Source organism: Stegostoma tigrinum, chromosome 16 (assembly GCF_030684315.1).
Source record: "Stegostoma tigrinum isolate sSteTig4 chromosome 16, sSteTig4.hap1, whole genome shotgun sequence".
In the NCBI taxonomy this organism is placed as follows: domain Eukaryota; kingdom Metazoa; phylum Chordata; class Chondrichthyes; order Orectolobiformes; family Stegostomatidae; genus Stegostoma; species Stegostoma tigrinum.
In genome coordinates this window covers 13,460,322-13,482,121 of record NC_081369.1, presented here as the reverse complement: position 1 = coordinate 13,482,121, position 21,800 = coordinate 13,460,322, and the positions used below count along the sequence as shown (strand labels likewise).

The 21,800-nt window shown below is 40.9% G+C and overlaps 1 protein-coding gene across 2 annotated transcripts in view; it reads right to left on the bottom strand.

The window, feature by feature from the left end:
- The window catches only part of mbtps1 (membrane-bound transcription factor peptidase, site 1), a 112,567-nt gene extending 92,155 nt beyond the window's left edge, over window positions 1-20,412 (bottom strand). For both annotated transcript variants that reach the window (XM_048546527.2, XM_048546526.2), the window contains exon 1: window positions 20,291-20,412. The gene's annotated coding sequence lies outside the window, so the exon portion shown is untranslated. The remainder of the gene's footprint in view (window positions 1-20,290) is intronic.
- Between the last annotated feature and the right edge of the window lie 1,388 nt (window positions 20,413-21,800).

Here is a 21,800-nt window from a genome sequence, read left to right as displayed (position 1 = left end):
AATCTCTCCTTGTATAGCTTTAGAGACTTGCCTATTTTAATACTCTGTTCCCTTTGAAATAAAGGTCAATACTCAACTTGCCTTCCCCATTACCTGCTGCACTCGTATAATTCACAAAAAAAAGCATACGAGGACTTCAAAGTAAAACTTCTGTGCTGTACCTTTCTGCAGTCTTTCTCCATTTAATTAATATTCAGCTCCATTTCTGCCAAAAAATGCATAACATCACATTTTCCCACACTACAAAACATCTGCCAAAGTTTTGCAAATTTGATTAATCTGTCTCTATTCCTCAGCAGGGTGTCATCCTCACCATTTGCCTTCTCACCTATTTTTACGTAATCTAGAAATGTGGCTATAGTACATTCACTTTCTTCATCCAAGTCATTGATGTTTATTGCAAATAACTGTGGCCTCAGCACTGATCTCTATGATAGTTCACTCATAACGAGTTGCTATAGTGTAATGCTTCTCTCATCCCAAACTCTCTATCTTCTATTATGTCCAGTTGCTAGCCAATCCTCTACCTCCAACAAGTTTTTAATCTGATTATTTTGCATCCACTATAGCAACAAAGTCAACAGCCATTCAAATATATGCCCTCACCAGTAACAGAATATACATAGTAAAAACAAATAATTCTCAGTTCTAAAGATGAACAGTCATGGATGTCAAAAGGTAGATCCTTTGCTTAGGAAATGACAGCATAAAAAGGAAAGGCAATTGGATTGCTCTATCAATATTCTTAACTTTTTTACAACTTCCAGGCTGTGCACTTTGTTTGATTGGGCAGATGTTCTTACAGGCAGTGACCTTACAATGTAAACAGTATTTACAACAAAATCTCAGGAAGAGTGTAAAGCCTCATGTAAATGTACACAAGAAGGGTCTAACAAAAAAGCTCAATTTCAGCCAGAGGTTTGAAACTTATGAACGATATATCAAGTATGGGTTAATTGTAAGCAGAAACACAATGAACTACGTGTCCTTAGTACCAACAGGCTAGAACTCTGGCTGCCCACCACAGCATAACTAAACTTGCCAGTCACCTTGCTCAGGTTTATTGCCAGTTTGTTGATGGATAGCATACTGGCATCAGGCTACCCCTCCAAGTATAACGTGCAATTAATGGATACTGCGCCAACTTTCTTTGTCATCCTCCAGACCACAGTAAGAAGGATTTCCGCACATGTAGAGCATCTTGGTTCAGCCACTTAACGTTGATGTGTGGCTGATAATTCTGACTCTCAGGGTACAGCAGTACATGGATTTTATTTTACGGGCAATAAATGAAATGCCAAGCAGGAGTAAAGTATTAGCAACTCAAGGGAAAGAAAAAAGAAAATACATTGATCCCACGCAAAAGTCAGGAAAGATGAAAACCAAGATATATTTGAGCAAATTTGGAGGACTTTAGGAATTTAATGAAAGACCAGGACGTATAGTTACCATAACTCAAACCACAAAACATCAGGATAAGCATACAGTGCAACAAATTATAGGACACTGTCTATGACCACATTGAATACAATGGGCCACATTACATTTTACTTCATCACACAATGCATAACCATAAGAGTCATTAAAGTGCCGTTCAGCTCAAACTACACTAACTAGAACTCTGCTCTGCTAATGCTCCAGCGACTCTGCAGAATCTCATCCAGCATACTAATTTAAACCACTCTATCAGTGGTCCCCTTCATTCAAATAGCAGTCAGGAGGTGCTTCTATATTGAGTAAGATCTATATTGCTATTAGGAGTTGCCAAAGTGCAGGCCCCACAGAGCCAGAACAGAAATTCAAACATAGAATTTATGAAGGGCAGCTTCAAGGAAAAAATGCTGTTCAAAATTCTTCAACGTTAAGGCCAATCTTAAGCAAATGCTTTATATTCAGCTTCATTTTAACTGCACAAGACCTCACCCAGGGGCCTAATCGTGCTCTTGTTATGCGAGTTATATAACATTCGCTGCAATCTCTAATCACCAATAAATTGTGGCAACTCTAATTATTGCAGCTCTTGCAGCGATGCTGCTCTTGCTGCAGTTTGGGTCTGTAGAAGAGCTTTTTCTTTAGTATACAATAACAGAACTAGTTGGCTTACTAATCTATTCATGAGTTAACAGTCATGCAGATCTGGAACTGGAGTCATGTGTAGCAGGCACCCAGAACAGCAAGTTACCTTCCCTGAAGGTTTAGTGAACGAAGAGCTACTGTGGTTATTTCCACAGTGCTAGCTCCAGGCATTTTCTCAAGGTATCAAATTTAATGTTCCAACTTTTACTTCTGGGTATCTAAGTTCTGCAGGGACTTATTGAATTTCCAGCAGCAACATCAGAAGATCAGTGTAAATCCAAGAGGTACTTTTCTGAACTGAAAACAAAAAATGCTGGAGATCACAGCAGGTCTCTCCAGGTAGCACATCACCCTTAGAAATTATACTCCATGACTATGAGTTGCTAGTGCAGTAACATAACCAACAGGCTATAAGTTCACCCATTTAGTAATCAGACCGTAAGACCATAAGACCATAGGACATAGGAGTGGAAGTAAGGCCATTCAGCCCATCGAGTCCGCTCCACCATTTAAATCATGGCTGATGGGCATTTCAACTCCACTTCCCTGCACTCTCCCCGTAGCCCTTGATTCCTTATGAGGTCAAGAATTTATCGATCTCTGCCCTGAAGGCATTCAACGTCCCAGCCTCCACTGCACTCCGTGGCAATGGATTCCACAGGCCCACCACTCGCTGGCTAAAGAAATGCCTCATTTCCATTTTAAATTTACCCCCTCTAATTCTAAGGCTGTGCCTATGGGTCCTAGTCTCCCTGCCTAACAGAAACAACTTCCCAGCGTCCACCCTTTCTAAGCCATACACTATCTTGTAAGTTTCTATTAGATCTCCCCTCAACCTTCTAAACTTTAATGCATACAATCCCAGGATCCTTAGCCGTTCATCGTACGTTAAACCTACCATTCCAGGGATCCAGGAAATTTAATTGCCTAAAGTAACACCATTCAGGTACAACTTCCACCCAACAGATACTGCTGCTGATTAAATGACAACCTAACCACAATTGAGATTTAAACTAAATTCTGCTTAGAGCAGGCAAGTATTAAAATTTAACGACTGGGACATATTTTGACTTTGTACAACAATAGTGAATCAGCAAAATTTCAATATCTCAACTTTCTTACTTTCACTGAAGTGCTGTCAATTCAGTCACATCTTTAAAAAACTACTCCATACCTTCAGAATTTCTCTGCTAAGGATTACATTGTGTATTATTTGTACATAACTTGCCCACTAATGGAAATGTGAACTAAAAGAGTATTTGTTACACCTTCTGAAATTAATAAGTAAGCTCACTGTGCATTGTACTGAACACTAGACTTAAATGGCTCATTGTTCATCTTGTTGCCCTTATGTCCATTCAGGGCACATCTTACATTTCACGTTTCAGTTAAATATAAGCAGGAGTGCTCAAATAAAGCACTCAATCTATAGTTAGCTGGGGAGATCATTTAAAAGTCATCGCATTACAGCTAGGAACACGGCACAGCCTGCTGATCTGCTCTTGGTAACTCAGATTTTACAAATGAAACTCCTCTTTTCAATAAATATACGTAATTTTCTCAGCAATCAAGTGAGCCATACACAGGTATAGAAATCTAGCAATTTAGGCATGGGAAGGTGGCTTGAAGATAAACAAGTATTTTAATGAGTGAGTGAGAGAAGGGTAAACATTAGAAGGAATTCATCTGAAATGTACTTAGAATAGTTTAATCCACAACTATCATTTGTTGATTTGAGCACAAGAGAATGAGAGCAAAGAGAACGAGAAACAAGTGGAATAATGCTAAAGTAAAATCAGATCTGTACAAACTGAACGCTCTACTTTATTCAATGTCAGTAAGTACCTCAAACCATCATCTGAGAATCCATATTGTTCAGTGTGGCATAACCTTTTCTCCTCTCTCTAAATAATTACACTTATGCTCCAAATAACACTGTCACACAACAGCTTAGTGTCACGAATAGAAGGAATTACATTGACTTTATATAAATTTAAATCATTTTACCCCAGGCATTTTCATTAGTTATCTGCCAACAGGTCTACAAACATGAAATTCACTACCAGAAAGAGCTGAAGAAATTAAAAGGGTACAAATGAACAAGGGAAAAAAGTCCTTTACAGTCAACGTACTTTTAAAGTTTGCTAATCAGAAAAATTTACTTCTTACAATTAAACGTTCTAATATTTAACACTCATAACAAGTCAGCGCAAGCTTTTAGTAAGGCACCTTTTGGGGGTTGTGGTGAGGCATTAACAGGCAACTTGAAAGAAAAAGATCAGTAAAAGACTGAGAATGTAACATAACCTACATTAGTAAGACCGTGTCAGGAGTCATTGGAACACAAATGGCTGGGGTGACCAAAATCTCCAATATAGGAACTTTCATCTTGTGCTGGGAGCATAATCACTCAGCAGGATGTAAACACAATGAATATATTAACAGTGCTTCTAAAGTGAAGCTCATCGCCAAACAGCGATCATGCCAATCTGTACACCAGATGGAAAAGGAAAGTACAGAATGCCTAGTTGTCAACCGCAATAAAACGAGATACTGACAAGAACTATTCCAATATCCTTTCAGCCTGACCAGTATCAGCATTTTACAACAACTTAAGATTGTTGTGAAGGAGCTAGGAAAATGGAATATTGTTGCAATATTCTTGAATATCTTTCTGAGAAGAAGTAGAAAGCTGACTCCAATTCCCAAGACCCATTAGTGAGTTTCTGAACAAGAGTGCTTCTTTATATTCTAGAGATACTTTGGCAATCCTACAATGTGTCCTGAGGCTGTACACTGCACGTTAGTTCTCAGCACTAAAGTTAATTAAACAAAAACTGCAGTTGACCAGTTAATTAAATTCAAAACTAGGCATGCTCTAGCCATCAGAACATGCTGATTAGATGAGCAAAGTCCAGATAAGCCAACAAATGATACAACTATGACACTACATCAGCTGTGGCTGAGTGGCAGAACATTTTTTATGAAAGCTGATCATTGTGGGTTCAAGCACCACCCTCGAACAGAATTCAGGTTGTGACTTTGCTTTGGAGTATCAATGTCAAGCTATTGTCTTTCAGATAACATATTCATTACTAGCCATATCCATCCTGTCAAGCAGATGTAAACAATCCCACAGAACATAGATAATAAAATGTGAGGCTGGATGAACACAGCAGGCCAAGCAGAACATAGGTCTCTCTCAAAACCGGTCCAATAAACAAGCAAATAAAATGCAAATTTCTTCTTCACCAGCTGGAGAAACTAGAAACATGAAGTTACTGGTAGGAAGTAGGCACTACTGTCCACAAATCGACAATAGTATGGCCTGTGTCTATTTTATCGAGTAAAGAGCCCCGATCTCTAAATATCAACATAATCCCATTGCACCTATGGTCATTTTCGGGCCTTTTTGTTTGGAAGCTTTGAGGGGGTGGGTGGGAAAGAGCTGGTGGAGATATGCTACACTATATATTAAAACAATTAAGTGACAGAAAGTTTAGTTAAAATAAATATTTTTCAAAAAACGTATTGAAAAACTAATACAACCAAAGGGTATAGGAAGAGGGTCAAAGCATATAAACATCTGTTGTAGAATCAGCAGCTGGCCATTCAGTTCCTGCAACTTACTGCAACATTCAGTAAGCTCTGTGGATCTGCTTACTCTTCCTATTCCTTCTCCAGTCCGTAGCCCCTTGCCCCCCCCCAACCCATAAATCTTCATCCACTTGCTTCTCAAGAAGCTATCTTCCTCTAGCTTAAAAATACTCAAGGACTCCACTGCTTTTTGAGGAAGGGAGTTCCAAAGATACACAACCTTCTGAAGAAATGCTCATCACTGTCTTTAATAGAAAATCCCCAATTTATTAACAATAACCCCTAATTCTAGATTTTCCCCACAGGATGAGACACCCTGTCCACATCCTTCTTGTCAAGTCCCTCAGGATCGTATGTTTCAACCAAGTTTGTCCTAAAGTTCTAAACTCTAGAGCTATAAAAACTTATCTGCCCACCATTTTCTCAAAACACTGCCCAGAACCATTTGCAATGTATTGGTATCCTTCCTTAAATAAAGAGATCAACACAATAGTCCAAAATTGGGCTCTTATTCAAGGAAGAATAAAAATGTGAGAAAGCAGTTCAGAAGTACACAGAGTTACAGAACTAGAAAACATTGGAGAAGGTTGCAGTGTTAGCTTTGTGTGAGGCCAATGAGGCATTTGTTAAAAGACAAAAAATAAAGCAGAAATGTAGATCAGCAAGGAAGTGGCAGTTACTATTAGCAGCAGAGCTCTGGACAAACAAACTGCATAAAGGCCAGGAGGCTAGCTCTGGACTTAAGGGCTGAAACAGGAAAGAAAGAAACAAAAATAGATTACGATGAAAGAGATATTCACTTCTGATTGTGTAGAATTAGCAAAAATAGCACTTATCGTTCATCGTTTTCTGTAGTAACCAAGAAGTGGTAAGTCACCTCCCTGAAGCCCTGCAGCCGCTATTCTTTATGGCATTCGACAAAACTGAGTGGCTCGCTGGTCGACTTCAGAGGGCAATTAAAAGTCAATCATATTAGTGTGACACTGGTGTCATTTAGACCTGACATTGAGAATAGATTCCTCCCTTAAACAGCATGTGTGAACTAACTGACAATCCAGCAGCATTTTTGCAGACCTCTCTCGTTGCAGACCTCTCCAGTGAGAGCAAATAGGCAAAAGAGGCATGAAGGTAGTTAACAAGACAGAGCTTGTAGTACAGCAAATAATAATATGGAATTTAAATATCAGATTTCTCCAATACAATTATCATTTTATACTGACCTTTAGGTAGCTTAATTTAGTCTCATGTCTTAAAGATAAAATTCACAATATAATGTATCTACTCCTATAACAGAATACGAGTAAACTGATTACTTAAGGATAAAAGGTGGTGTGGATACAATAAATTATCAGGAACCTCCCTATATTTCATACCTGTCAATCTTCACCCAAGGGAACAAAAGCCCACTGTTGACTGTAATAAAAAGCAACAGTAGAGCTTACTTTATCAACTATTCCACTGGCATTGGACAAAGGTCTCACAGTACTCTGAAATGATCACAGTACCATCACCATAGGTGTCTACACAAACCAATGTATTTAGAAAGTAGGAACGTGGCTGGAGAGGATATCATTTCTGCTTCCAGGGATGAAACAGGCAACAGACAAACAGGGCGTTAAAATGTTCACAATCAAGTTGCTAAGAGTTAACAACTGCAAGACTCAAAGTTGGATTTTTAGGTTTATAACAAAGATGTGCTTTGTTGAGCAGGACGGCTAAATGTACCTGGCTTAACTTAAGTTTGAAACTATTTATGGGACCCAGGAAAACAAACTACCAGCTCAACCTCAAACTGCCACAACTGATAAATGAAGGTCCAAACAAGGATATTTAGGGTAGTATCAGAGATAATATATTTAGGGTAGGATGGGACAAAAGGAACATCGTTAGTTGGAAATCACAAAGAAAAATTGCCTAACAATATATCAGCTGTTACGCTGGAGCTGCACTGTTGCTTCGTGGTTGGCCCTGGTGCGTCACAGCACCAGGGACCAGGTTCGATTCCACACTTGGGCAACTGTCCGTGTGGAGTTTGCACAATTCTTCCCATGTCTACGTGGGTTTCGACTAGGTGCTCCAGTTTCCTCCCACGGTCCAAAAGATGTGCAGGTGAGGTGATTGGCCATAGTAAATAGCCTGGAGTGTCCAGGGATGTTTACTTAAGGATAAAAGGTGGTGTGGATACAATAAATTATCAGGAACCTCCCTATATTTCATACCTGTCAATCTTCACCCAAGGGAACAAAAGCCCACTGTTGACTGTAATGTGGAAATTCCATGGATTAGCCATAGGAAATGCAGTGTTACAGGGTAAGGGTAGGGAAATGGGTCTGTATGGGATGCTTTTGGGAGAGGTGATATGGACTTGTTGGGCTGATTGGCCTGTTTCCACACTGTAGGGATTTCCAATTCTATGAAGTAAGCACTTGTGAGAAAGGCAAGTTAGAATATGATAAATGTATAACACTCCATCAGATGAAAGTTATACAGTAAAATCAGTCTTTTCTCTTCATTGGCGTTAACTGTACTTCCAGCATCCTGTTCTTATCAAAAAGGGTCTATCCCCACCTATCTTCTTTTCCCTCCATCTTCGGTCCACCTCCCCCTCTCTCCCTATTTATTCCAGAACCCTCTCCCCATCCCCCTCTCTGAAGAAGGGTCTAGGCCCGAAATGTCAGCTTTTGTGCTTCTGAGATGCTGCTTGGCCTGCTGTGTTCATCCAGCTTCACACTTTATTATCTTAGATTCTCCAACATCTGCAGTTCCCATTATCACTAAGAGAACAATTGTTGCAGTTCCTCCATGAACTCTTTAAATGTTTGCCATTACTATCACTTTAAGTAATGTATTTTATTATATCCAGCTTACACATCGTTCCATAGTAGTCTCCTTTATTTAGATTCACGACCTAAGCTTTGGATCAACTGTATCACTTTCCAACTTAAATTAAGAATATCAATCGTATCATGGTCACTCTGTCCCAAGGGATTTCATGCAGCTAGACTGCCAACTGTCCCAGATTACAAACGACCAAGTCTAGGATAGCAAGAACTGCAGATGCTGGAGTCTAGTGTGGAGCTGGATAAACACAGCAGGCAAGGCAGCAGCAGAGGAGCAAGAATGGTGGCGTTTCGGGTCAGGTCCACACTGTGTGTACCAAATCTAGGATGGCCTGTTCTCTGGTTGGTTGATCAATGTAGTAATCTTCAAAACCATCGTACACAATCTCCAGGAAATTCTCCTCTACAGTATTGTTACTGTTTGATTTGTCCAATTTATATGCAAATTAAAGTCACCCAGAATTATAGGTGCACCTTTATTGCTCGAGTCTTGAAGTTCTTGAGTTTGAATCAGACAGACAGTCGCACCAACATTAAGCAGGAAAAAGGAAGAAAACACACTCAATACACAAGGAAGGAAAGCCCTAAAAAGGACTCAAAAAAGATAAAAACATCGTTATCCTACCTGCAGACAAAGAACGCTTGACAGTCATCCTAAACCGAACAGACTACATTGAGAAAGCGAACGCACTGCTCGCAGATACCGACACTTACCAACAGGTGGCGATAGACCCAACCCCACAACGAGAGAACCGAATCACAGCGTTACTCAAAAAACTTCAAAAATCTGGAGAATTAAACAAGAGAGACTTCCAAAAAATGAAACCAGATGGATCCAACACACCACGCTTCTACGGACTACCAAAAATTCACAAACCAGAAATCCGCCTCAGGCCCATAGTGTCGCTACCTGGAACACCAACCTACAGATTAGCCAAGGAACTACACCAAAGACTAAAACACCTAGTAGAAGACTCCCACCACTCCATTCACTCCACCCAAGAATTCCTGAACACCAAAGACACCAAGATAGAAGAGGATGAAATAATGGTCTCCTTTGACGTAACACCCCTGTTCACATCCATCAACATCAACCTGGCCAAAGAAACACTGACTACACTATTAGAAGAACAGAAGACACATACACCAGACACCATCAACCTCATCAACAAGGACAACATCATCAAGCTAGTGGACCTATGCCTCACCACCCACTTCACTTTCAATAACAAAACCTACAGACAAACCAACGGTACACCCATGGGATCTCCGATATCAGGGTTCTTAGCAGAGGCAGTAATGCAGAGACTCGAACAAACAGCTCTGCCAATCATCCAACCCAAACTTTGGGTCCGCTCTGTGGATGACACCTTTGTCATCACTAAACAAAACAAATTAGAGGAAACATTCAAGACCATCAATAATACCCTTACTGGCATAACATTCACAAAAGAGGAGGAAAACAACAAAAAACTGCCATTCCTAGATGTCACAGTAGAGCGAACAGCCAATGGGGAACTTCAAACCAGCGTCTACAGGAAAACAACACATACGAACCAAATACTGAACTACAGGAGCAACCATCCCAACACCCACAAACGAAGCTGCATTAGAACATTATTCCAACGAGCCACCACACACTGCAGCACAAAGGAACTACGCAGAGCAGAGGAAAATCACCTAAACAGCGTATTCAAAAAGAATGGGTACCCAATGAACACAGTCCGCCGATTTCTCAGCAACAAACCCAAACAAACAGACAATACGGGCTCAGAAACCATAACCACTCTGCCCTACATCAAAGACATTTCCGAAATGACTGCCAGACTACTCGGACCCCTTGGCATCAGGGTAGCCCACAAACCCACCAACACACTAAAACAGCAGCTAATGAACTTAAAAGACCCTATACAGACAACAAATAAAACGAACGTCATCTACAAAATACCTTGCAAGAACTGTGACAAACACTACATTGGGCAAACTAGCAGGAAGCTAGCCATCAGGATACATGAACATCAACTAGCCACAAAACGACATGGCCCACTATCACTCGTATCCTTACATACAGATAAGGAAGGACACCACTTTGACTGGGACAAGCCAAAGAGAGACATGCACGAGAATTCCTAGAAGCATGGCATTGCAACCGGAATTCCATCAACAAACACATTGGCTCCAAATCAATCTACCATCCCCTGAGAAAAAGAACAGGAAATTACATCACCATCCCAAGGAAACCTAACCAGATAAATAGAAAGCGGGACATAACACCAGCGCTTCGTCGGAGGCTCACTGATGATGTTACCTAGAATTGTGACGAAACGTCTGAAAACTAACCTTCCAGTTCAGCGAGCAAACTCACATCCAGAACCTCAACCTGAGCTACAAATCTTCTCAAAACTTGAATTTCCTGTTTAATGCCTTCAACATTACAAAAACAGTTCAGAGATATACAAAGGACACCTCACTACCCTCCCACTCACACCACCATCCCCTTTCATGTTCTATTCCTTTGTGTTTTCTAAGCTCTGCCCATATAAATTCCATTTCATCACAGCCAATATTGATCATCACTGTTGCTTTAATGCCCTCAAAGCAGTAATACTATCTCACCTCCTTATCCTTTTTGTCTGTCCTTCCCTGGATATTCACTTCCAAACCCTGGCCACCCTGGAGACAAGACTCCATTATCCCAACTATACCACAACGATTTATATCTAATACAATGACTAATTCATCCATCTTATTACAAATGCTCTGCACACTAAGACACAAGACTTGTCTTTTTAACAATCTCAATCTTATTTGCATTATTTTCCATTGTGACCCTGTACAATTCTTGTCTTTGGACTTTCTGCATAACATTTTTCTCATTTCCCATTCAATCTCTTATTTTTGCCCTGGTTTCCTTCCTTTCGGTCTCTCTCTTTAGGTTCCCATTCCCTGCCATTTTAATTACAAATGAAAAACAGGCACTATTGTGGGCACCTTGGGTAGAATTTTCTCAAAGCTGCCATTTGAAAATAAACAAAACCACAAGGCATCCTGTTGAACAGGATATGCTCAAACTTCCAAAATTTCCACATTAAATTTGCTTATTTTTCCAGTGAATGTTATTGACTTACGACTCTTACCATCTGAAGCTACAAGAGTAAATCTGCCACCATGCAAAAGTCAATAATTCTTAATACTTAATTCAAATCAGAATGTGCCAACTTGCATGCATTGAGCCAAAGAATATAGTGAACTGGGGCAATCTCCTCACCACACATGGCAGAAACTGAAAAGTACATGAAAAGGTATGGCACTAATTTTACACATACATACAGGCATTCTATAGAATTGACAAGGGATTCTAGACTCACATGCAACTCTCACTTAGATTGTAAGGATGGCAGAGGTTGAAAATTGAAGGATTAAGTGTATTGGACAAAGTTAGTTTCTAGCTAAATGCAAACTGTTGACAGCGGTAAAAAATCTCAGTTTCTCCAGGTTTCATAAACTTGCTGCATTGAATTGACAGGTTAAGAGTTAATTCCCAAAGAAAAATATTCACATCAGCAGGAAGTTGCTTGTTCAGGTTGTCTGGGAATGGACTCCTCAAGCTTCATGTTCTCTATGACCCAAATAATGGCTGTGTGAATTGATAACTCCAACAATCACAGGGACCACAATTTATTATATCAAATAATTGAGAGAATTGATCTTTAGTTTCTCCAAACTTGCTGCTTAAGAACATGTTCTCGTCAGTCCGCACACACGATCAAGAGATCCGAGTCACAATACAAAGGATAAATCACTTTCTAATGTAGTGACTTTCATTGACCACAATTCTGAAGATCAATGTGAGGCAACAATGCCTAACTGGCTGACGCACTTCACAAATAATAGCTGTTAGAATAGATTGTCTCCCTGATTCATTCTCATTCTGCAAAGTTGGTTAAAAAAAAGAGCAGGCTGTTTATGTGTAACTCAACATTAAAAACTGGAAGATTAGTTTGTTCTAAAGTTGGCTCCATATTTGGCTCAGGAAGCATTATGAAGTTTCAAGTGAGCAGTCTTTTGTTTAAGTCAGATTTTCAAAAGAAAGTAATTTACTATATTAACCAAAGGCGCAAATGTGAACAAATTATAAACTGCGTGTTTATCACAAACTGGTTTGCAAACTCTAAACTTGAGATTGCTTATTCAGATCATTGAAAGGGTAATAATTCACAAAATTATGAGAGTTAGTTACCATCACAGGTCATTATGTAATTTACCTCAGCGGAAAGTGCAGTCCTGATAATAACGACTTGGAGATTTGCTCATGCTAAACCCTAAACAATAACCGGCTATATAAAAAAAAACAAATAGAACTGGAAAGTCAAGGCTTTCAGTTGTCCTAAGATTAATCGCTCGAGGCATTGTACCAAACACAAAAGTACCAACATCCATCACCAAATAAAAATGATCAGCCATTCTGGCTTGTAATGTTTCTAACATTACAACAGTGACTACATTCCAAAATAAAACTTCATTAGTTGTAAAGCATTTTATACAAAAGCCATTACTTAAATGCACATCTTTCCTTGCTCCAAGAACATCAGATGCTATCCTCACTTTGGGATAGGTGAACCAAAGTGAAAATTGTTATTTAAATACCCACAGCACAAGGCTACCTCTCCTGTCAACCAAAAGCAATAATTACAACAGCAAAAGAAAAAAAAGATGCTCTTCACACCATCTTGACAATTTGGTCAACAGCTCTTCTTTCTTCTAAAATATTCAAGTTAACAGGAAAAAAAAGGAATGCTGCAAATCAAGAAGGAACTATTCATTGGTGGTGCAGAAGTATACCTCTTCATTCAACCTTTCCCAAAGCTAAGACAATGGAATTAAACACCTTAGTCAAAAATTCAGCAACCTTTTTGTGGTTACCCAACCTCTATGAAAGACAGTGCAGCTAACACAGTGTGTCATCAGTATATGGAACTGATCAAACCAGCTGGAAAAGCAATGCCAGTAGAATGCAACATGCAACAATTAGATGCCAGATTTCAAACCGCAGTTTGGGAAAACTTTCTGCCAATCTCTTGGAAACACAGGTGTCACTTTGGTCGAAGATGAAAATCTCCGAAGTGAGACACAGACAACAGCAGTAGTTCCTCGAAAGCAGTGCTAGAATTGACCAAACTGTCACATAAAGCAAGGCTGAGATCACTACTGGGAGACAAAAGGCTCCAAAACTCAAAATCATAAAATAAAATTACAATTTTTGGATATACCTGCATGGATGTTAGTTTATGAGGTATAGCAGCGAGACTATCAAATCCAAATGTTGAGCATTCAAATTCCAAAGAAGCAAGTTATGAAAATGATTTCAATGGAGTTGATTTTGAGCTAGACCGATGGAGGGGGGAAAAACAGTGAAAGAAGTCACTTTTGCCATCCCTGCCTGATCTGAGAAGCCCTTTAAAATGGATCATTAAAGGCTATACAGCTGCATGAAACTGTTGACCATTTTGGAAGAAACCAAGAGGAAACAGATCTAGCCAAATTAATGCAATCAAAAAGGACTTATAACAAACAAAGAAAATTACAGTACAGGAACAGGCCCTTCGGCCCTCCAAGCCTGCACCGACATGCTGCTTGTCATAACTAAAACCCCCTACCGGTCTGGGGATGGTATCCCACTATTCCTATCCTATTCATGTACTTGTCAAGACGTCCTTTAAAAGTCACTGACAGTATCTGCTTCCACCACCTCTCCTGGCAGCAAGTTCCAGGCACCCACCACCCTCCGTGTAAAAAATTTTCCTTGTACATCACCTTGCAACCTTCCCTCGGCACTTCAAATCCATGGCCCCTGGTAACTGACTCTTCCACCCTGAGAAAAAGCTTTTGACTGTCCAGTCTGTACACGCCCTTCATAATTTTGCAGACCTCCATTAGGTCGTCCTGTAACCTCCATCGTTCCAGTGACAACAACCCACGTTTCTCCAACCTGTCCTCATAGTTAATGCCCTCCATACCAGGCAACATTCTGGTAAATCTTTTCTGTTCCCCCTCCAAAGCCATCACATCTGTCAGATAGCGTAGCAACCAGAATTGAAAACAATATTCCAAATGCGGCATAACTAAGGTTCTATAAATCTGCAATATTACATACCAACTTCTAAACTCAGCGCCCCAGCTGATGAAGATAAGCATGCCATGTGCCTTGCTGGCTACCTTCTCCACCTGCGTTGCCACTTTCAGTGGCATGAACTTGTTTTAATATAAATGGATCCTGTGAAAATAACTCCCAATTATTTAAAGTTCGCCTGTGCAATTACAATACTTGAGTCGTATTGTACTTGTCTTACAGATTTCTTAAAAGATATGCCTGCAAGCACGAAATTCACTTTCTTCACTGAAGCTTTCCTCATTTGTCAGTAAAGTTCTTTCAACCAAAAACACAATACTACATATGTACAGCATAGCATTTCAACGTTTGCATTTGCTTTTAAGCAAAAATCGTCCCGAGAGCCTGATTCTGACTTTGATATTGATTCCCATGGAAAACCACACTTCATAGAGTGATAATTTTCAGGAATACGCCCAATTTTAAATGATGATATTCTGTACATCACCGATCCTTCATTGTTACTGGTTTAAAATCCTAAACTCCCTTTCCTGACAACACTGTGGGTGTACATACACTACATGGACTTCAGCAGTTTAATAGACAGCTCACTGTCACCTATGAGGGCAACTAGTGATGTGCATTAACTGTTGGCCTACCCAGCAATGCCCATATCTATTAGTGAATAAATTACACAAAACTGAAGGCAGTCAGAATTGGTGGCACAATTGACATGTGGGTATGTTCAAGAGGCCAGAATTAGAGTAACACAGTGATTTAAGACCTTTTTCCGGATTGGATGGGGAGCACAGCAGTGAAGAAAGTTAGAGACAGGTTCATAAATCGTAACTTTTGGCCCCTCAAGCCTGCATGGTCATCTAATAAAATCATGGCTGATCTGATTGTGGCCATAACTCAACATTCTTACTGATCAGTAATGATTAAAATATCTAATTTGGCTTGAATATATTTAGACCTGGCCTCCATCACTCTCTAGGAAAAAGAATTCCAAAGTCTAATGATCATTGGAAGATATTGGTGATTTCTGTCTTAAATGGGAAATCTCTTTTTAAACTGTGCCCCTTAAATCTTGACTTCACCGCATGGGGGAATACCCTCTCAGCATCCATCACGCCAATTCTTCTTCCTCTATTAACTTACACTCTTACAAGCCCCTTAATTAGCCTCTATTGCAGTAAACAATTTGCGTATTTTGTCATGAATTTGATAAAGTATCGTGCATCATCTCATCAATCCCTCTGGCAATTCCTGTCATCTCTTCAGATAGATGATTTTATGGTGCAGTGGCAACATCCTTTACTTGCAGTAGATGTTCCAGGTTAAGAGTCCCACATCAGGACTCTTTGGTCATAGCTGGCACATTTACAACAGGCCAAAGAGGTTGGTTATCTGGCTGTAAATCCTTCCAATACACCTGATGTAGACTGTAAAAGCAGGAGTGCTTCCAGGATTAACTACCCTGAATAAGGCAACAGCAACATAAGTGAGCATGTGGGAGTCCAATAGAAGCCTGTGGTTCAAACCACAGAAAATGTGCATGGGAAAAAAAAAGGAAAAATCGACAGACTCTCTAAGTGGACCAACATTTGCTTTAACTACTTGTCTTTTTAAATATACTTGTAAAAGCTTTGATAATCTTATATTCATCATTAGTTTTTTCTCATTCTATTGTTTCCCTACCAATTCACTTTTTGGCCTTCCTTTGCTAGTTTCCAAACTCTCTGAAATCCTCTGTCTTATAAATAAACATAGAACAGTACAGTACAATACAGGCCCTTCGGCCTACGATGTTGTGCCGAGCTATTTTTCCTACTCTAAGACCAAACTTTCCATACCATACATTTTGCTATCATCCATGTGCCTATCCAAGAGTTGCTTAAATGTCCTTAATGTATCTGATTCCTCCACCACCACCAACGGCAGCGCATTCCACTCACCCACCACTGCGTAAAGAACCTAACTCTGACATCTCCCCTATATCTTCCTCATAACATGTGCCACCCTCCAATCATCTGGTACTACTCCAGTGGTTAGTGAGGACACAAAGATCATCGCCAAAGGCGCAGCAATCTCTTCCCTCGCTTCCCGTAGAAACCCTATACCTTCCTCCAATGGCCTTAAAATTATGCCCCCTCTGAATAGACATTTCTAGCCTAGGAAAAAATCTCTGGCTATCCACTGTAGGTACACCTATCATGTGCAGCTCTATCAAGTCACCTCTCATCCTTCTTCACTCCAAAGAGAAAAGCCCTAGCTCCCTTAACCTTTCCTCATGTGGCCTGCCCTCCAGTCCAAGCAACATCCTAGTAAATCTCCTCCACGCCCTAACTAAAGCTTCCACATCCTTCCTATAAAGAGGCAACCAGAACTGAATACAATATTCCAAGTGTGTTCTAACTAGGGTTTTATAGAGCTGCAGCATAACCTCATGAAACCTCATGGCTCTTAAACTCAATTCCCCTGACAAGAAATGCCAACACACCGAACACCTTCTTAACAACCCTATCAACTTCGGTAGCAACATTGAGGGATCTATGGATGTGGATCTCAAGATCCCTCTGTTCCTCCACACTGCCAAGAATCCTGCCATTAACTCTGTATTCAAATTCAACCTTCCAAAACGAATCACTTCACACTTTTCCAGGTTGAATTCCATCTGCCACTTCTTTGCCCAGCTCTGCATTCCGTCAATGTACCGTTGCAACCTATAACAACCCTACACACTATCTGCAACTCCACCAACCTTCATGTCATCGGCAAACTTACTGACCCACTCTTCCGCTTCCTCATTCAAGTCATTTATAAAGATTACAAAGAGCAGAGATCTCAGAACAGATCCCTGTGGAAAACCACTGGTCACTGAGCTCCAGGCTGAATACTCTCCATCTCCCACCACCCTCTGTCTTCTATTGGACAGCCAATTCTGTATCCAGAATGCCAAATTTCCCCGAATCCCATGCCTCCTAACTTTCTGCAAGAGGAATGGGGAACTTTATCAAACACCTTGTTAAAATTCATAAACACCACATCCAGTGCTCTAACTTCAGTGTGTTTTGTCATATCCTCAAAGAATTCAACAAGGCTTACCAGGCATGACCTGCCCCTCACAAAGCCATGCTGACTATTTATAATCAAACTGTGCTTTTCCAAATAATCATAAATACTTTCTCTCAAAATCCTCTCCAACAATTTGACCACCACAGAAGTAACAGTGACTGGTCTGTAATTCCCGGAGTTATCCCTATTCCCTCTCTTGAACAAGGGAATAACATTTGCTACCCTCCAATCATCTGGTACTACTCCAATGTTAGTGAGGGCACAAAGACATTACCAAAGGTGCAGCAATCTCTTCCCTCGCTTCCGTAGACACCTTGGGCACACCCTGTCTGGTCCAGGAGACTTATCTTTCCTCATGTTTTTCAAAATATCTTGCACATCCTCCGTTCTAACATCAACATGTTCGAGCATATTAGCTTGTATTACGTTGCCCTCACAAACATCAAGGTCCCTCTCACTGGTGAATACTGAAGCAAAATACTCATTGAGGACCTCCCCACCACCTCCTCCAACTTCGCGCACAAGTTCCCTCCACTATCCCTGATCAGTCCTACATTCTCCATATTGCAAGTACCTTCTTTTAAGAAAATGTTATCTTCCACTTCCCTCATACTGTGAGCACAGTTGGCTCTTTCTTGCCAATTTATTGTTCTTGACATATATTCAAAACTAAATTTCTTCAAACACATCACACTGTTTACTTTTACATTGACCCCATAATATCTAGATTCCTGATTGAGTTAGGATTTTCAGAAATCAATTATTTCTCACTATGCCACATTTGCAACAATGCTACAGAATTTCGCTAAAATTCAAAGTCAAAAACAACGAAATTCATCGCAATGCAATAACATCTACCATTGTAATCCCAGCCATGGTAAGCATTCTCATTTTAAATTTAGCCTCCATTTCAACCGTAGGTACATTTGGACATTTTAGGGCAAGTCAGCCAATCCAAGTTTACATTATCTGTTGCAAATATAAATAGAGACATTAACCCAATCAAAGTAAACAAGCAAACTGAAAGCTTTACGAGAAGCACACACTGCAATCCTCATTCCTCAGCTCTTTGATATTTCAAAAAATCCACCTCAGCTTTAAATGCTTTCAGTGATCTAGCCTCCACAATTTGTAGATTGGGGCTGGTTTCCCTAGCACAGAGAATACGGAAGGGAAAGAGGAGATTGAGATGTATTAAGTTAACAGCGATATGGATAGGTTCAATGGGAAGGACCTTTTCCTTTGCTAGAGGAAATCATTGACTGGGCACATACAGTAAATCCTTGCTATCTGCAAAATCATGAATCCACCAATCACAGGCAGGGAATGGCCTAGTGGTATTATCGCTGGACTGTTAATCCAGAAACCAAGATAAAAGTTCCAGGGACCGGTTCAAATCCCACCATAGCAGATGGTGGAATTTAAATTCAATAAATATCTGAAATTAAGAATCGAATGATCGTGAATTCATTGTCAATTATCAGGAAAAACCCCTCTAATGTCTTTTAGGCAAGGAAACTGCCATCCTTACCTGGTCTGGCCTACATGTGACTCCAGCCCCACAGCAATGTTGTTGACTCTGAACTGCCCTGTGGGCTGTTAGGGATGGGAATAAATCCTGCCTAGCCAGTGATACCCCTCATCCCAAGTATGATTAAAGATCGCTTAAAAAAAGTCAACAAAATTCAACATCTGCAGACAAAATGTACATATGCACAATTTTTAAACTTACTTCTAAACTAGGTACACACTCACAAATTTCATCATTTGCGAGAGTTCTCAGGAACAGGGCCCTCATGTTGATTTACAGAATGGGACAGAAGATTTTAGAGGGCATGAGAGAAAGGTGGTGGGAATCTCAAACTCACTGCTGGAAAAGGGGGAGGTTGGGTTAAGAGGCCCAAATCTCAAAATTTTAGTAGTACTTTAGAGACACTTGCAATGCCAAGGCATATAAGGCTACAGGCCAAGTAGGAGTGGAATAGTCAGATGGTGGAGTTTGTACGGTACAGTCTCAACGGGCCGAAGGGCTTTTTTAGATGTCGTAAAAGTCACCACAGTCCCAGAGGACCAATGTGAACTTTCATGGCTGTAATACAGAGCAGGAATAACACAGAAAAGTGAACTACTGTCATCACCTCCGCTTTTTCATTAAGAAAAATACGTTCGACAAGATTTGGACAACAACAAATCCATTTGTTTGTAAAACACAAGAGGCGACGGTGCAGGAAGTCCTGCAACAAATCACAACAGCAGATGTGAAGACTACTGTCGTGAGCAGATCAACCCTGTGGGTAAACAAGAACTTGATCAGACATCCCAGTGAGGGTACCTTTCCCTTTCAGCCATTGTCAGGGGCTCCGTGAGACAGGAGTCGGGGCGGGGGGTAAGATTCCTGCATTGGCTGCAGAGAAAGGCTCAGCTTCTCAGCGCAAGTCCCCAGATCCGCCAGGGCTGGCTCCGCGGCCTGCAGTCCCCTGACAGACCCTTCACTCGAGGCCGGGAGTTAGGCCCACTTCCCAGCGGCCGAGGGACCTCGGTGCTTGACCAAACGTCATTCAGGAGAGGGGTAGGCGCCGGTGGTACTAACCCGCACTCAAGAGTTCGTGTCCAGCTACCAGCCTGGCCTGACTCGGCGTCGTCTCGTCTAGCCTCGCCGCCGTCCTATGCAGTGCCAGTCTCCGGGTTGAAGACCGCCCACGGCTTCCCCAGCTTCCCAAACCCGAAGGAGCCGGCTGATCCTCCATGACTGACAGCCGCGACAGCCAGTCACAGCCACAGCCAGTTCAGATTGACAGCAAGCGCAACCAATCAACGCTGCGTCATCTTGCAACGGTCAAGGCACGGGCGCCGGGGGCGGGGCACAGCGGGTGACGCCGGTTCCCACTCCTATCGCAGGGGGCGCTCCTGCAGCGTGTTGAAATCGCTACCATGCGTCCTCCCGCAGCGTTGCTCCTGGATTAAACATTAGTATGTGCCTTAACTGATTTCTCGTCGGAACAACCTCAAGGAACCCGGCTCGGATACTACGCAATCGGAATGTACAAATACTCTCCATATCCGCATGACCCAAACCCTTGATTCTGGGATGAAAATAGAAAATGTTGGAAATGCTCAACAGATCTGGCAGCATTGGTATGAAAAAGTTACATTTGATTAGTGCTGGTGAAAGGTGAGGATATGAAACATTAATTCTATTTCTCTCTTCACAGATGCTGCTAGAATCACAAAGTTTTTCCACATTATATTTCTATTTCAGATTTGAAATGCGCACAGTATATTGTCCTCCATTAACTTGTTCGTCTGACTCAATATTCCAACTATATTACCATAATTTAAAGACTCCATCTCAGCTCTAATGTTCAGACTTCCAACAATACCCATAACTGAAACTCAGTTGCACTGTCAATAGCACAATATCAATGGTCATCATGGAATCATGTGGAGCACTGGAGCAGGAGTATGCCATCCAGCCCCTCAAGGGTAAGCTGCCATCTGATAAAATTTTGGTTGATCTCATTCCATGTGGATGTCTTTGTCTGTATCCATGACTACTTCTGTTAACTGAAAGATTCTACCATTTTTGTGTTCACCACAGACTTACCCGTTATTGGAACCGTCAGGGACTGACTCTCGACCCAACTGAAAGGGCATCTGTAAATCCAAGTCAAACATTTGGTGGGGGAACAAGTAACATTACTTGAGGGAGTTGGTTAGCTCAGTTGACTGGATAACTGGTTTCTAATGCTGAGTAAATGCCCACAGTGTGGGTTCAATCCTCACACCAGTCAAAGTTAACATGAAGGATTCTCCTTCTCACCTCTCCTGTCATCTGAGGTGTGGTAACCATCTGGCTAAACCACCACCAATTGTCACTTTCTAATGAGAGGGGGTCTCTGAGATTCTGGCAACTTTACCTAGTAATTCATTTGGATTGATTGCTTGTCAAACTTGTTATCAGAAAGAAATGCCAGCATGGTATATTCATGGAGACAGTGTTGCTGGTGAAAAATTGAATGTCAGGCTCACTGTTGCACATTTTGGGTAATCGTAAAATCATTAGAAACTGAAACAGGTACAGACCATTTGGCCCATCGCGT